Source organism: Dermacentor albipictus, chromosome 4 (assembly GCF_038994185.2).
Source record: "Dermacentor albipictus isolate Rhodes 1998 colony chromosome 4, USDA_Dalb.pri_finalv2, whole genome shotgun sequence".
NCBI classification, from domain to species: domain Eukaryota; kingdom Metazoa; phylum Arthropoda; class Arachnida; order Ixodida; family Ixodidae; genus Dermacentor; species Dermacentor albipictus.
Genome location: NC_091824.1, coordinates 80,995,527 through 81,010,901, shown reverse-complemented (window position 1 = coordinate 81,010,901; position 15,375 = coordinate 80,995,527). Strand labels below are relative to the sequence as shown.

At 44.4% G+C, this 15,375-nt stretch overlaps 1 protein-coding gene across 4 annotated transcripts in view; it reads left to right on the top strand.

Annotated features, from left to right (window-relative positions):
- Positions 1–15,375, top strand: part of LOC135913342 (uncharacterized) — a 181,335-nt gene that overhangs the window by 30,036 nt on the left and 135,924 nt on the right. For all 4 annotated transcript variants that reach the window (XR_010567972.1, XR_010567969.1, XR_010567971.1 and 1 more), the window contains exon 2: positions 14,354–14,438. The gene's annotated coding sequence lies outside the window, so the exon portion shown is untranslated. The remainder of the gene's footprint in view (positions 1–14,353; positions 14,439–15,375) is intronic.

The following is a 15,375-nucleotide window of genomic DNA, read 5'->3' as shown; positions in this document are numbered from 1 at the left end:
AGTAGCCAGCAACTTTCGGTTTAAGAATATAATTGATTACAACTAACCAATTACCAGTAAAACATCGCGTACAGAACTATAGCTAGGGTGCAGACAGCGTGCGCGCTGCTGATAGGAAATAGGATATTTTGGCGCTGTACTTAGGCGAGTGCCCCTCTCAAACAGGATGCAGCTCTTAACTAACAACTCCTTTATTAACTTGGCAACAAGTCCTCGTTTCACTTTTGCTTTTTAAACGAATGAAAATTAAAATATCTGTCACTTCCACCTTTTCTTTATCGCTTCTAGAATAAATCTATTCATTAACCGCGAGAATTTTCTCGACCTAGATCTCTACTTTTCACCGCCTTTCGCCTTCGTATTGTCAACGCAGAAATGCACACAACTGTCCTTGTTATTCACGAGTGGTCGATGTTCTCCAATGAATGCCAGATGTGCTTTGTGATCTTTCATTGTCAGTGGTTTCATATTTGGAAGCGTTTGGAGTCTGGGTTATCAGAAGTGGTGCTTTCTAAATGAGGCACTTATGGCAGGGTGGCCATCGGAAACACGGCAATACCGTGTTTTCTCTTTTTCTCGCAGCACTACTCAGGCCGTCTACTTCACACTTTTTGACTCAATGAAAGCGTCGGTCCGTAGCCTCAGTCACACCGAAACAGAGAGCTTCTTTATTTTGTTTTGCCGATGCACGCTTGTATCGCCCATTCGCAGGTACAAAGAACCGACGGCGGAACGTTCTTGATGACGTCTCTTCCTAATCGCTCTTACGACTTCAAAATTTTTCCTTTGTACCTCCATTGTGCTGTCTTGGTGGGCCACGTTCATTAACAGATATGTTCAGTAAAAAGTGGCTTCTCAGTTCATGAAATTGGCAGTTCCGAGATGAGGCAATTCTGGAACGGTCGTAGGTCGGAACAACTGCGATTCCGCCTCCTCTCCTGTCAACGTTCTTTGCTCTCCGAGCACTTTCGGCCCGCTAACGACACCAGTTTGGGGCGTCAAAGCTCCTCGAAAAAGTCGGATCGACATGTATCTAGCAGCCATTCACAGACCGCAGAACCAATAGCACGTCACATAAATGTCTATTCGCTGTAATCAGACCATTAAAATAATGCTTGTATGTGGCAGGTGGTCACGTACTTTCTTGTTTCAAACATCACTTACAGCGCATACAAGGACAAGGGACCAAAAGAACGACGAAGACAGCGCTTGTCTTTGTCGCTCTTTAACAGCGCTTGTATTCGTCGTTCTTTTGGTCCCTTGTCCTTGTATGCGCTGTAAGTGACGTTTGAAACAATGGAATACCAATTAGCCAATACCCAAACCTTGCTTCACGCACTCCCGTCGTGCCGCACACTGCCGCCTCTATACCTTGCAGATTAATGCCAACTACCACCATGCGCTGCTCACGGTAATCCTAATATTTGCGCGCACTTGAGGTAGCATGATGGCGCACGTGCTGTTTCCGCTGCTTAAAAATCTATACTTTCACAATGTTATATCTACAGTGCTAATGATGCTGCATCCTACCCCGATCACCGAAACTTATTGCGGGCTTTGGGCGCAGGTTTCAAGTATACATTTTTATACACAGACATTTAAAAACTTTGTCCATCCCCTCACTGTTTCACTATAGATATGTTATCGCGGCGGAAGCAGGAAAAGTATAAGCTAAAAGATATTTGATCATGAAGGAGTTCTCTCCAAAAACACTCGTGGCTTCTATCCTTTAGTAATGGAATACATTACTGGAAGCGGCTGAAACTTTTTAAATCACAGTTAATTTTGAGCAATTCCAATTAAACTTCAGTTGGGACTAGTTGGGGATAATTGGTACATGACATTTTGAAGGTGAAAAATTCAGCACAAAACCCAGGACAATACACAAAGAAGAGACGAGGCAAGCACTGGCGCTGACTAACAACCGATTTGTTCACGTAATAAGCAATCTGCCACAATCTCGCGGTTAAATATCGACAGCGTCTCGTAAGTGATCCCCGACACATGTTTCTCTCTTCGCGGAGAAGGTATATGCGAAGCTGGATGCGAAAACACTCGTGTGCGTAATTTTAGGTGCTCGTTAAAGAACCCCAGGTGGTCAAATTACCCGAGTCCCGCCCTACGGCGTGCCTCGAAATCAGACTGTGGTTTTGGCATGTACAACCCCATCGTTTAATTTTTTCAAAGACGTTACCAATATTGACACAACTGTAAAATTTATCGTATACAACGATGACACTACTATTCTTATTTCTCGTCCGAATTCACAAAAATTAATAGGAAAATGTAATGATCACTGTAAATGTAAACTGTAAATTTAATCACTGTAAATGTAAATGTAACTCACCATGCTATCTGAATGGTCAATTATTAATTGCCTAAAAATAAACCCTAACGAAAACTAATGTTATTATGCGCAAAAGATAAAGCTCCTACTAGTGAGTGAGTGAGTGAAATAACTTTATTAGGCCCAGAGAAGACGCAGGGGAGACCCGCGCCACCCAGCTAGTCCCACGTAAGGACCGCCAAGCCGAGCTTGACGGCCAGATCGCGGGCACTCTGGACGGCCAGGGTTTGGTCATTGAGTTCGGGGCTGCCCAAGTGCACAGCCCACCTATCCTCACTGAAGGAGGACCCGATGGCTTCACACTCCCAGAACACATGATTCAGGGCGCTATAACGTAAAACTATTCCAAACTTTTCTATTCCAATTCTGCAGTCAGCCCTCCGCGATTGTTCAAAAACTTTTTGGGACCACCCTCACTTCACCTGTCTGTCACGCGATGTCACGAAAACCGCGATAGCTCCCCATCTGATATGACCTAAACACACTGATTATGCATGACTTGACCGTGCAAAAGAAAAATTGTTGTTTATGATTGGATGCCTTTTCGCCATTATCCCTCCGCTATAGGTCAAGAGCTTTCGGGCTGCACCCACTTCGCCTGCCTGTCACGCGACGTCGCAGAACCGCAAAAGCTCACCACGTCAAATTGACGTCTACGCGTTAAAGATGCATTAATATGTCGAACAAAACTGAATTTCCTTTTGAATAGCCCCAGGCTGTCCTGTTCCGAAAGGAATAAAAGATGGCTGCCGCCGATCGCTCAGGCATTGGCTACTCGCGCCTACCGGAGGGCATGAGCTTATTTGCGTATAATAAATCTTTTTGCGTGGCCATGTAACGTTTTCGAGCACTTTCGCCACGTTTAAGACGTCGTTCTGCCAACTCTTCTTTGCTGAGAATTCATTTTAGCGTCATTCTTAAGCTTCCATTACATGCCGCCGCGATTTTCGACCAGCCCCCGCAAGATAAGTAAGGGAAAGTGGACTAATCGCAGAAGCCGGCACCACCCTCTTCATCCGATTATCAATTTTCAGTGCAGTGGCTCGGCTCCATCGAATCCTTTTCCACTTGAGCATGCTCCTCGCCTCTTGTCAGCCAATCGGATAACACAAGGCGCTCAGTGTAGGCAATGTTATTCGTTTTTCAAGCAAACAAAAATGACCTCTTTTGAACGAGGAGAGTGTTTAATTGGTCTGTTGAGACAACCCTGCGGATGACCGCCCGATGCTTGCGTCGGCGGTTACGCAAATTTGACGTCAGGAGATTGGAATAAAAGCATATTGGAACTAATGTTGCCCTTAGTCCACAGGCAGGTCAGTCCACATTGGGATACTTTTCAGTTTATATTACCTGAAGAACCGCAATGTTAGGATACGCACGGGCTTGTAAAAGTCGAAGGGTCACCGCCCGCGCCCTGCATAAGGCGGAGTGCGGGAGGGGGAATACCCGTCTTGAGAGATAGTAGTGTTTGGCAAATTCATTGAACGTGAGCAAGGGTTCACCGTGGGGCTGAGGGACTGCTGAGGCGGCGCGGTGAGTGAGTCCTCGCGCGGACTCGTGCGTGCCCTCGTTAGGGTTAGAGGGAGAGCCCTCAGTGAACCCCAAGTGAGCGGGAAACAATGTGAGAGATACTTTTGGCGCTTTGGAAAATGCGGAGGGCCTGAGGGGAACCAATGCTTGGTAGGCCTTAATAGAATTAAGGCCTGTCATTTGGTAGGCCTTAATACCTTATACCCTCCCGGTTTGGTAGGCCTTGATGGCTGCTTTGGAATCGCTATATATTGCCTCTCTGCGACCATCGAGCACAGCCAGCGCGATTGCAACCTGTTCAGCTACCACTAGAAATCAAAACTTTAGTGTGAACTGGTAAAGAACTGCAAATTGTTGACGAACATAGAATATTACGCGTCATTTTTTCTTCGCACCTTACTTCAGAATAACGTATCGAAAAAATATATAAAAACTGTTTCCTATCACAAGTGTTTTGTCTCGATGTCGGTGTCTTCCATCCAAAGAAAACCAAACATTTAAATACCTTATTTTTTTCCCATCAGAATTACTGTAGATAAGTGTGGGCGACTACAGGAAAGACGAATATAATGAAAATACTTTCTTTGCAAAAGAAGATTATTGGGCCCGTTGACAACATTAGTTTTCTGGCGACAGCGCGGCCGGCGTTCGTAAAGCATAAGATTAGCAAAACAGAATATTTCTACACTTTTCGCATTCTAAATCCTTTTTACTTCTCAAATACTGCCTTCAATAATTTCCGTTTGTCTACTGCATGTCGTACACTAAAATTTATTTCTTCCAATACGGAAAATGGCGATTCCCTGGTTCCGTGGTTGTTCCCTGGTTACGTATTAAGTATAGTGTACAGTCATTGTAACATATTCTACCATACATCATGAATAAATATTAAGGTGTATATAGTTCCTCACCGAAGGAAATTCAAATGCATTTTGTAAACATGTGATCAAGCATTACTTATAGTTTATAGTTTATCAGAGCAAATTGTGTTACCATTTCTTAACCTTTACACACATACATTTCTTTCTTCTGATGTATTGAAAATGCTTTCTCTTAGTCTCTGTATTGTCTAGTCTATACATCAGAGCCATTTGTGTTAGCTTTTTGTACCCCTTACACACATAGATATTCCTTTCTTCTGATTTAGCAAATATGTTTTCTCTTAGTTTCTATATTATATTCGATCTTGTTTTTGTGCATTTATGTAAGCAATCAATCTATTAGGGGCGTCTTACAATGTTACTCCATTTTCGCAACAACCACGTAGGCCTTGTAAAGTACCATCGGCCAAATGAAGCTGTTTTTCCAACAGCCTATGGTATCCATCAAAACTCTCATGTTTCTGGAAATGCATCTGTATTGCAATGTATTGTATTGTGTTGTAACAGAACCATGCGGTGTTCCTTTGTTAAGAATTGTGAATGTGTCCGTGCGTTCATTGCTTATTCCAGTCGTGGCCGTTTGGTTAGAGAGGAAAGATTTCACGTAGACATAGAGTCGTCTTCCACAGTTTATGTAGTCCACAGCTTTGAGTGAGCCTATGAGCACCCACACCTTCGTCCTTCTCAAAACAACAACACAGGTCACCAGGATGATCAAACGAATCTCTAAAAGAAGAGCAGGGATGGGTGAAGAAGACACCCTAAAGTTAGCATGGAGCTTGGTAGTAAGCAGGGTCATTTACAGCCTACCATACCAAAGCATGAATTTTAAATGAAGAACAACAAGCAGCAATAATGATAAGCAAGGCGTACAAGACAGCGCTCAAGCTACCAGTCGACATCGACAGACAAGCTCCTAGCTTTTCGCGTCCGCAACACCTTTCAAGAACATAGAGAAGCCCAACTCAATGCACAGATGAGGAGGCTAATGCAAACTCTGAAGGGCAGAGCGCTCCTTCGAAAACTAGGACACACCGAACAAATAAAGAAAATGTCCAAAACAACGAACATCCCGGACGAACTTCACTGCAGGTTCTGAGTGGCACCAATTTCCAAAAACATGGACCTGAACCTCCACCAAGGCTGACGAGAAGCACGGGCAGACTGTGTACAGCGAACCTATGCCAAAAACAACACAGTGTACGTGGATTCGGCCACGCAAGACCCTCAGGAAGGAAGAATCGCGGCCACAGTGATAGGCCCGGAGCACCAGGAAATGCCTAGTGGTCCACTACAACAAGGTGCCGTAACTAAAACCGAGGAGCTACCTGTCACTCTAGCAGTGGCGGAGGTCTTCAGAACCGCACGATTGCTGAACATACTCTCTTATTCACAAGCGGTGCGCCCAAACTATCTGAATGGCAAAGTTGCCCCATAATCCGTGCACTCCTCGATACGGAAGGCGACACAACACAATTTGCTGAACACTAAACCGCGATCCAACACAGGATAATATGGGCGCTTGGACTCGCGGGTATAGCGGGGACTACAGAGGCGGACAGGGTAGCTCGAGGCTATACTATAAATTGAGCTTTTAGGTGAACCCGACCTCGAAGATCCCTCGCCAGTCCCCAAGGAACACTACTCTGCCATTCTAGCTCGTTATAGAGGGATAAGATATGCTCGCCCACACATAAAACTCTAACTAGGGCAAACAGGGGGAAGTCAGGTGACGGAAATTCAAGACGATGAACAAAACTAGAACAATGTGAAAGCAGGAGCCATCGTTTCGACAAGTGGACTTATCTTCTTCAAGGCTAGGGCAAAGGCATCCGACTGGGGACAACTTCAAACAGGCACCTTTCCCAACCTATACATACTAAACCAAATGCACCCTACACGATACGCAGACAGATGCGCCTGGTGCGACATGAAATCCACGCTCTATCACGCTACATGAGAACACCAGAAAGCAAATGCGATTCCAATAACTACAAACCCAAGTGTGGAGCAATGGAAGGCACTGCTTGCCAGCGACCGCCGTGAAGACCAAATCAGTCTAGTGCAGCGAGCTCGCAAGGTGGCTGTAGCTAACGGAGCCCTGGACTAAGGGAACCGCCCCTGCTGAGCGCAGCTTGGAAAAGAAGCATCTAGACCGAAGATCCTGGTGGGCCGCCGAGCAACAGCTATGTAAATACAGCCAAATAATGTTTTACAACAACATTAGGCGAAGGTATTGCTAGTTCAACGCAGCACCTCTGCGTACAGATTTCTGACAAGCAACTGTGGCTGAACTCAAAGAAGTCTTAGATGCAATCGTCTTGTATCCGACCGTTCGCCTCATTGAGCCATAATGGCTTGTTCTAATGCAAATACTTCGTGAGGAGCGTATACACCGAGAAATCAACTTTGACAACGTTTGCGTCGGCGCACATCAGAAGTTCAATAATATAGGTAGTGGACTCACACTAAAGTGAGCAGGGTATTGGTGGGGAGTTGGGAAGCCATACACATACGAATTGATATAATCCAGTGTACGAGAGAAAGGGAGACGTGACAAAAAGGAGGAATGAACAATTCTAGTTGTGCTAGTTCGTGTGACACATAGCTATTTATCTATTCTAGCAATCTCCCCCCTTAACTATACTGTCTATTTTGACTTGGTATGTCTTAATTTGTACTTCTCGGCCTACAGCAAATGAGGAAGAACAAGGAGGTTAACCGTAACAAACAATATGTTTTGCTACCCTACACTGGAATAAGGGGGAGGAGAAGGAAGAAACAAAAGAAAGTATAGAGAGTCACAAGAAGCGCAGGCACACGATCACAGCCGGTCACGATCACAGTACACAATCACTGCTTCATGTGAAGCACAACGAACACGAATTAGCGCTAAAAAGCATGAGCGAAGGTTTGTTCTTAAGCATTACAACAGTGCCTTCATCGTCCTATGCTACAATGGCTTGTTAAGTTGACTTATGATAGCTCATAATAATGAAGATGGTCGCGAGGGCACCTTTGAACACGTTCCGTGTGACTGTGCTCCATACAGTCTATTCGATTTCGCCCTACCATCTGCTAGCCGCCTTGTTATCTCAAATGGTAGAGCGGCTGCCCCGGAAAGGCGGTGGTCCCGGGTTCGAGTCCTGGACCAGGACGAATTTTTCTTCAACTGCGAGGATTTTCTTTCAGGGAACCCGTATGGGTTTCCTTTGTAGCGAATTTCTAGGAACGGGTGGATGTCTGATAGTGCCTTTATTAATTAATTCTCTCCACCTTGCGGGTTTCCGCACAACTATTACGTCAAATACAGTGCAGCGTACAGAAAACGATCGCTTGCGTTGATTGCAGACCATTGTGATAAGAAACCATTGTGGAATACCATTTAAAGATCCCAACGTACTCGGTGGCATAATTTCTGCAAAACGGTAACACAATTTTCTGAGACACCAGGGGCCACTACTTCTACCTCCATAGAGAAAGCGGGAAACCAGACAGAAAGTCATGTGAGATACTGTTGCAAATGTGTTCCTTTCAGTGCAAAGGATGGCACAGACGACGAGAGCTGACAGGTCGTGGTTTCAGCAAAATTGGTTGTGCGATGCGCTGTGGTTTCCGCAAAATATGATGGAAAGCATTTCAGTAGCATTACGGGTTTTGTATATGGATCGGCTAGCTGTCGACTTATTGCTGCCTTCTTTTCCCACAGTAGTCCCGTGAAATTGCCAGTTTACTTTCGCTGGGAGAGCGTCGCGCTTCGTATTTCAAGGACAGGTTGCGGTGCCCTTGCACATCACCTCCAGGAATCTTTCTAGTAATTCTTTTTTTACTTTCTTAGGCACATGCAACTAAGCAGCGCGTTATATATATATTTTTAAATACTGGTCTCACTTCGTACGTTATAGACGATGTGTATCATGCTACGCTACTTAGGTTTGCACATTTTAGATTTCTTTATATCAGGTACTTGCACCTCCACCGGCGGGTTGTCTTCTGTGTAGCGAAAAGCAACAGTATTTGGAGGAGGAAGTGGAGGAGGAGGAGGAAGTGGAGGAGGAGGAGGAGGAGGAGGAGGAGGAGGTCTAGGAGGCGGTGGTAGTGATCTCACAAGTGGTGTTGCTGTTGAGCTGGGCCAGAGGCTGTTCAGCATGAGCTTATCTCAGGTTCACAACAGAGGGCTTGCCATGTGGGAACCAAGTTCCTGTGCTACAGCCTGAGAAATGCATGCGCAGCGTAAGGCTTCTCTCCGCTCTTCAGGTAGTGTTACTGTATAGCACCTCACGTGGCGGCGACCTTTCTCTTCTCGCCACACTGCGTAACCAACGAGGTGATATTGCCACACGTACATTATTTTGCTTTGTGTCTGTAACGGCTTCCCGCCAGGTTGCTGCGGTCATTCACTTATCGCTCGGCGCAAGATCCGCCAACTCTATCCAAAAGTTATTAAACTTTATCGCCATTTCTTTGGTGAAAGAGCTTTGTCTAACGGAATTACGCGCGCGACGCGAATAGCGTTGTACATTGACGGATGTACACGAGCACCAACAATTTCTCTGGTATGTGCAATGAGGCATGTATAAATCGTGGAGGGTCTTGACACATCTTTTCAGATTCAACGATTGACTACTGCACTCGCCGTTATAGTTGTTACGTAATTTACTGTCGTGAGTTTTTCTGGGAGAACGCTTCCTGAATAAAGCGTTAGATTCTTAACCCACTCATTTCACAGAGTTAAATTCTTCTTCCCCGTCACTACTACAACTTGACAAAATAATTCGCATTGCCCATATCAATTATAAAGTACCATGCTGGAAGACAGAGCGCACTGTCTTATCCCTAGTTGCACGTAGGCTCTGTGAGTGATAACCACAGAAAGAAAAGAATCCACTTGTCGACATCGTGGCTTGACCTCCCATTGGGGAGAGGTGCACAGCCAGCGGATGTTATTAGCAGATTGCTCTCGGAGTTGACAAGGAGAGTGGACGAGGAGCCGGCGTTACGTAAAGACAGTGCACCGAATCAGAAGGTGCTCTTGAAGGAAGCCTCGGTAATGCGGCTATGATAGTGCATAGGCGTATCTACCAGAGAGAAGAGGGGAGGCGACTCGATTGTGCCTCCAGAGGCAGAAGTAGGAAGGGGGTGAGAAAGCAGGCCATTTCTACCCCCTCCCCCACACACTCTTTTGAAAGCGGACACTGTCGGCTGCATACTGGCAAATACAACAAAACAATATCTGATATCAAGTTTTCTTTCAGAATGCCACCCAAACAGTATGCTTTTTGACGGGAAACGTGTTTAAAAAGCTCAGAGGGGGTAGCTTGCAGCAGCAGGTGTGACAAAAATATATTATAGTATCATCGCTTATGTCTTTTCAACCACATTTGCCCATGCACTTAACATTAATTGGTATCGTTATGTAGATGCAAGAATCAATTACTCGACCATGCATGTGTCACGTGCGCCGGTACACCGTTGTTGCACTACGCATGAGGTAATCGGAGCTAATAAGCGGAGCTTAGAGCACAGCGCTCAGGGAAGCGTAGCTCTGTAGAAGACTTGTCCTTCGAGTAGGAATGGTCACGTTTGAGAGAACTCACTATGACCATAGTAGGTATAATTTATCAACCTAAAACTGGTCTTCGTCAAAGCTTGAAAGGCGCAAATATGTGGCAATATGTGACAAATATATTGGTTAGCTAAGCGTCCTCTACAATGTGCTGTTAAATTCACTGTTTATTCGTCACCTGCACGAACAGTAGACGAATATGAAACGTCTGGGTAATGTACTTATGTCACATTAGCTTATATTATACTGTTACAAAACGCCTACTTTATTTAAAGTCGACTTGATAGTTCTTGGGAAGAATTTCACCTACTTTTTGTCTTACTTTCTTCTTAAAGTATAGTACTGCTTATGTTGCGCGCAGAATTAGAGCATACATGTGTCTGACTACAAAGTCACAAGTGGGTCCAACGCAAATTATAGGCATACAAAACAGCGACCTGGTGAGAATACACTGCAAATGCGCTGTAAGTGTTTGGATAGCTTGTGATGAAAACACTAAGTAAGGCTTCGTACCCGCACTGACATATTCGAGATATGCACTAATAAATTAAAGTCTAAATTTTAGTTACCTAAACATTTTTGTGCGAAGGTTGAAACAAAGGTCTGTTCATGTTCATGTATACAGCATGCGCAATTACCCCAAGAGCTCCATTTTGTAATCGTCCGAACGATTCCAAATATGCCGGACAGGACTTGGTCCGAAGACCTTGTAACATAAAACTATTCCACTTTGCCTTTATTCCATTCGCCTGACGTGAAATGTACGTAAACGCAGACGCAAGCATCGGGCGGTGACCCTCAGAACAGGTCAATAAAACCGGCTCCTCGTTTACAGGATGCCACTTTGTTTTGATTTCAAAGCGAATAGCATTGCTTTACTTGACAGTTTCTGTGTTAGCTAAATGGCGGACCGAAGGAAAGGAGCATGCAAGAGCGGAGATAGTTTCAGTGGGGCTGGGGTAGCGCAGTGAAAGGAGATAACCTGATGATAAGGGTGGTGTCAGAGTCTGCTTGTGGCCCGCTTCTTCTTGCTTAGATATCGGTGTCTGGTAGAAAATCGCGATGGCATGCAACGGAACGAAGCTAAAACATATCTTCAGCGAAGAAAATTTGGCAGAACGGTGTCGCGTGCATTCCAGAAGGGCTCTAAAACTTAATGCTGCCACGAAAAAGCTTCTATTTCACGCAAGTAAATTCATTCTCCCCGGCGGCTCCGAATATCCAGGGCTAGAGGGATCGGCGGGTAGCCATCTTCTATTCATTTCGGAACGGAGCTATCTCCGGGTATTCTCAAAAAAAGACCATGCGCCGAATTCACAAATCTTTCCGTTCGTGAGTGCTCTTTTTCATTGGCTGATCGCCTTCGCTAATAATATATCCTGCATCATTATTGGCTGGCACGAACGCTTTTAGCGTAAGAAAATTTTTTTTGTGAAAACCGGCCCGGTTTTGTTCGGCGTAATAATGACATCTTTAATGTGTACACGTCGCTTTGACGCGGTGAGTTTTCGCGGTTGTGATGTCGCGTGACAGACAGGCGAAGTGGGCGCATTCCGAAACCTCTTGACCAATTCGGGAAGGCGGATGGCGAAAAAGACGCAGAATCGGAAGGAACAATTTTGCTTTTGTTTGGCGTAATCATGCATAATAAACGTGTACACCTCATATCTGACGAGGGGATTTCGCGGTTTTGCTGACGCCGTGGGGCAGACAAGCGAATTGGGGGTGAACCGAAAAATATCTGACCAATCGTGGAAGGCTAGATGCAGAAAGGAAATAGAAAAGTTTGTAATAGCTTTACGTTATATAGCGCCCCAGGAATCGATACAGCGATGAGCGACAAACTTCAAAAAATTTTGTTGACAATGTATGCAATGGCTCATCACGTTTGATTGGTAATCGGATCTCTGAGTGACAAAGAAAACACTAATTGACGCATTTTCAGCCTGTTTTACTGCAATGATAGCCCGCCAACCTCCTATATGTTTATTTATACCAAGTGAATGTTTCTACGGATGATCCAATTTTCTAAATGCATGCAAAAGGAACGTACCAATCTGTGAAACGTTTATTATTTTCTGCGGTCGTTTTAGTCAGAGCCCCAGAGTCCGGTCTTGGTGACTGAAATCTCTCTCTCTCCCTCTAAATAGAGAGAGAGAGAGAAAGAGAGAGCAGGGTACTAGCCGTCCAATTAAAAAAATGCATGGCACACCATTGTGATAGCGTCACGGGTATGTAAACATGGACAAAAGAGACAATGTGCAATTTATTTAAGAGAGCAGGGCCGCCACATACCAGGATGAACACCAGCTCACGCCAAGAGCGCAGATGAGCCTCTTTGTCTTTCTTGCTGCCGGTCTCTCGAAAGCCTGTAACAATGGGAACAAACACGATGGCTTTGGAAAACTTACGGGCCAGGGTGCTCCTCTGCGACAGTCTAAGGACGATTGGAATAAGGGCAGCGTGCTTTACAGGGTGCTCACGTCAAAGCAAAATAAAAAAAGAAGCCCTTGACTGTAATTATTTTAATTTCCGCAACTCAATCACTCAGAAGAGTAATTATGATCTCCCGAATACACCATATTAGTGGTTAGCACGTGATGTTGAAATACTTAGGTACTCAGTTCAATGTTTCTGAATAAATTTTATTAAAACTTGTACTGCTGCAAATCTTTGAGAGAACTTTTGTGATAGGGAGAATTTTCTGAAACTCCATCTGAAAAGCTTTTAATCCTGCTTATTTTTAACCTTTGCTGACGCATGGTCACGATTTAACATCTCCAGTATTATATTTATAATTGCTCAAGCCGCACATGACGTAGAGATGCGAAGATTAGGCCCGAACCCTAACGATCATTGTAGTCATTTTATGTATACATTCTCAAATGTGTTTTTTTTGTCGCACACACTACCGTTTCGGTAGTGAAACATGAACGACTGAACAAATATCGGTTGCCTGTTTCCCTTTTCGCGGGGCTCTCTGCCGTAAAATGGCAATTAAGCCTCGTTTTGCCGATAAAGCATGCCGGCTCTTAAAATTGTGAACCCCTCGCAATGAGGGGAAGATTAGGGTCAAGTCGGATTATCTTGCCTGAACGAGCTAGGCTGACAAAATTTAATTGGCTTGCAAGATGCTCGAAAACGCGCACTGGTCAGGTCAGCAAATCGCAGCCTAACCAAAATTGTGGCACTTTCTTTCCCTGTCTCAGTTTTCGCTTCCACGAGCATATTCGACGCCAATTTGTTCTGCCAGGAAAGAGTTAATGTGAGAGCTGCGGGATAACTCTGTCACGAATCAAACCACTCGCGTTGCTCCTGTGAATGCAAATACGCAGAAGTCGACGCGATGAAACTATGTCGGTTTAACAAATTACGCAGCGTCTTGCGCAATGTCACTACAATAAAGAAAACAATGGAAGACTTGCGTGAGTTTGCACAATCACAACTCAATATCAACTAAAACTCTTAATGTGAGAGATAAGAAAAAAAACAGCCACAGATGGGCATAGGTAAATGCTACAGAAATTCTGAGAATTGTCACATCAGATACAAATGCGTAAGCATTCCGTGGCGCGGCTGCCATATCGCTTTTCCTTACTTATTTAGATAGCTTCTGCGTGTGTACTCATCGCTATGAATCGTCTAACATTAGAATATTATAAAGATTATATGTGGTAACTTGGTCAATTATGCATTTAGTTTGCGGATATATTGTATTAACTGAGCCGATACGCTTTCACAGCTGTTTTATTTTTGCCGCACCATAACATTTTTTTTAATTTTTATTTTTGTTACGACATTAACACGGCGATGGCCACATCATCAGTTTTTTTCCTAACGCTACCAATCATCTACTACTACACTATATAGCGAACAATTACGTATGTTAGCTTCTTTGTTTTCCTTTTTTGTTGCTACCTTGACGCGGCGGCGGCGACGTAGCAGTTTTTTTTTTTCTATGGCTAACAATCATATATTACTACACTGATCCAGTTTATCAAGTTGACCAATTTTGCGTTTATATTTCAGATATAAGGCATCACGGGACGGAGAGATTTTGCCAGAGCACTCGCCAGGATGCTTACGTATGCTGCGGTCCAAGGCTCGAATCACGGTCAGAAGTACTTTTTATAACGCTACCAATCATCGAATATTACACGATTATAAGATTTACATGTGTTAGCTTGAACTATTATGCATTATATTTTGTATATATAAGGCGTCATCATACGGACAACTATTGCGGCGTTACTCGCCAAGGAAGGCTCACGCATTAAAACGCTCTTAAATTAGCTCTTGCAAACTATGAAAGGGACTTTTAACGCATGCTTGACTGCGTACGAGCTATGAAGTATGTGCGTCAAATGTTTTCGTTTATTCTTTACTGGTTCTGACACATCGACAATTTAAAGGTGTGGTGCTGGGGTGCTATAACGTAAAACTATTCCAAACTTTTCTATTCCAATTCTGCAATCAGCTCTCCGCGACTGGTGAAAAACATTTTTGGACTACCCTCAGTTCACCTGTCTGTCACGTGACGTCACGAAAACCGCGATAGCTCCCTATCTGACATGACCTGTACAGACTGATTATGCATGATTTGCCCGAACAAAAAAAAAATATATAATTCGATGCCTTTTCGCCACCAGCCCTCGGCTATCGGTCAAAAGTTTTCGGGAGGCACACACTTCACTTGCCTGTCACACGACGTCACAAAGCCACAAAAACTAACCACGTCAAAGTGACGTGTACGCGCTAAAGATCCATTAATATGCCGAATATAACTGAGTTTTCTTCTGAAGAGCCGCAGGCTGCTCCGTTCCGAACGGTATGAAAGATGGCTGCCGCCAATCGCTCAGGCACTAGCTACTCGCCCCTGCCGGAGAGCATGGGTTTATTTCTGTGTAATAAAGATTTTTGTGTGGCCGTGTAACGTTTTCGAGCCCTTTCGGCAAGTTTAAGGCCTCGTTATGCCAACTCTTCTTTGCTGAGGGTCCGTTTTAGCCTCATATTTAAGCTTCCGTTGCATGCCGCCGCGATTGTTGACGAGC